We start from the raw sequence: 2,685 nt of genomic DNA on the forward strand, positions 1-2,685 counted from the left end.
CTCTCACTCGCTGATGGAGAATGTTTCTGTGTGTGGTCTCTCTCTCTCTCTCTCTCTCTCTCTCACTCTCTGATGGAGAAAGTGTCTGAGTGTGGTCTCTCTCTCTCTCTCACTCTCTGATGGAGAAGGTGTCTGAGTGTGGTCTCTCTCTCTCTCACTCGCTGATGGAGAAGGTGTCTGAGTGTGGTCTCTCTCTCTCTCTCACTCGCTGAAAGAGAAGGTGTCTGAGTGTGGTCTCTCTCTCTCTCTCACTCACTGATGGAGAAGGTGTCTGAGTGTGGTCTCTCTCTCTCTCTCACTCACTGATGGAGAAGGTGTCTGAGAGTGGTCTCTCTCTCTCTCTCACTCACTGATGGAGAAGGTGTCTGAGAGTGGTCTCTCTCTCTCTCTCACTCACTGATGGAGAAGGTGTCTGAGAGTGGTCTCTCTCTCTGTCTCTCCCTCACTCGCTGATGGAGATGGTATCTGAGTGTGGTCTCTCCTTCTCTCTCACTCGCTGCTGTAGAAGGTGTCTGAGTGTGGTTTCTCTCTCTCACTCGCTGATGGAGAAGGTGTCTGTGTGTGGTCACTCCCTCTCTCACTCGTTGATGGAGAAGGTGTCTGAGTGTGGTCACTCTCTCTCTCACTTGCTGATGGAGACAACGTCTGAGTGTGGTCTCTCTCTCACTCGCTAATTGAGACGGTGTCTGAGTGTGGACACTCTCTCTCACTCGCTGATGGAGAAGGTGTCTGAGTGTGGACACTCTCTCTCTCTAACTCGCTGATGGAGTAGGGGTCTGAGAGTAGTCTCTCACTATCTCTCGCTCACTGAAAGAGCAGGTGTCTGAGTGTGGTCTCTCTCTCTCTCACTTGCTGATTGAGAAGTCTGAGTGTGGTCTCTCTCTCACTCACTTATGGAGAAGGTGTCTGAGTGTGGTCTCTCTCTGTTTCTCACTCGCTGATGGAGAAGGTGTCAGAGTGTGGTCTCTCTCTCTCTCTCTCACTCGCTGATGGAGATGGTGTCTGAGTGTGGTCTCTCTCTCACTCACTTATGGAGACGGTGTCTGAGTGTGGTCTCTCTCTCTCTCTCTCTCACTCGCTGATGGAGACGGTGTCTGAGTGTGGTCTCTCTCCCTCTCACTCGCTGATGGAGAAGGTGTCTGAGTGTGACTGTCTCTGCTTCGCTGCTCCTGGGGGAATGTCCCTGTGTTTTGGTGATCTCTCTCTCTCTCCCACGACTGTCAGTGGATGGTACCAGAGCAAGGTTCAATGAAGCATATTGTAGGTTTATGATGTGTTCTCATTGCTAATTCTCCTTCTTGTCACTCTTCTTTGTTACTCCTTTCAGCTGGTATTTGAATTGGGGAATCCTGCAGTTAATGATAACAGATCTGAATTGAACTGAACTGTAATATGCCTCTTGATCTTGTGTTTTATATTGATGCACCATCAATAACTCTTGGAGACGGGATGTGAACTATAGGCTTTTATTAGCAGCAAAAGGGACCACAACATCTCGGAGACTAAGGGAGGAGAAGTGCCCCAGTTGCTTTTATACCGGGTTCTGTGGGAGGAGCCACAGGAGCAGTCAGCAGAGGGGCGTGTCCAGATAGGTATACATTCTTTACCACATTCACCCCCCCCCCCCCCCCCGTTTTTAAAAGAGAGTCCCCGCGGGGTGAAATTTCTTACAAGTATATTTACAGGTTAAGTCTATCAGGCAGTCGAGTCTGTCGCTGCGATCTACGTAGCACTGGTGGTGATTGCACCGGAGACGGTGGTTGTGCTGGCTCCGGCCTGACTTGAGGTGCCAGCCCGTTAGGCGTCAGTAATCCCTCATGCGTGTGCGTGGCGCCCGCTATGGGAGTGTCGTGAGGAGTCTGTGTAGGGCTGGGCTTCTTTCTCCACCGTGGAGTGCCGAATTTCAGCGCCCTGAAGGGTACGAGAGAAGAATGCTACCGGCCTTCCTGCCTGATTGAGGGTAGCAGCCAGCACAAAATCGGAGGCGTCACTCTCTACATGGAAGGGAATGGTCTCGTCCACCGCATGCATCGTTGCTTTGGCAATGTCCCCTTTAATGTGGCTGAAGGCCGCTCGAGCCTCGGCTGAGAGGGGAAATGCGGTGGACTTGACCAGGGGTCGGGCCTTGTCTGCGTAATGAGGGACCCATTGGGCGTAATCGGAAAAGAAGTCCAGGCACTGTTTGAGGGCTCTGAGGGTGGTGGGAAGAGGGAGTTCCAACATGGGGCACATACGGTCGGTGTCAGGGCCATTGACCCCATTCTCCACGACATACCCAAGGATAGTGAGTTGGGTGGTTCCGAACACACACTTGTCCCTGTTATAGGTGAGGTTCAGGGCTTTGGTGGCTTGGAAAAATCGTTGGAGGTTGGTGTTGTGATCCTGCTAGTTGTGACCGCAGATGCTGATGTTATCCAGATATGGGAACATGGCCTTCAGTTGGCACTGGTCCCCCATCCTGTCCATTTCCCTCTGGAAGACAGAGACACCATTCGTGACACCGAAGGGGATGCGCAGGAAGTGATAGAGCCTGCCGCTCGCCTCGAAGGCCTCTGGGCAGATGGGGAGCTGGTGGTAAGCGGATTTCAGGTCTATGGTCGAGTACACCTTGTACTGAGCTATCTGATTGACCATATCCATGAGGCAGGGTAGGGGGTACGCGTCAAACTGCGTGAACCTATTGAT

This window comes from Hypanus sabinus, chromosome 9, assembly GCF_030144855.1.
Source record: "Hypanus sabinus isolate sHypSab1 chromosome 9, sHypSab1.hap1, whole genome shotgun sequence".
Taxonomy (NCBI): domain Eukaryota; kingdom Metazoa; phylum Chordata; class Chondrichthyes; order Myliobatiformes; family Dasyatidae; genus Hypanus; species Hypanus sabinus.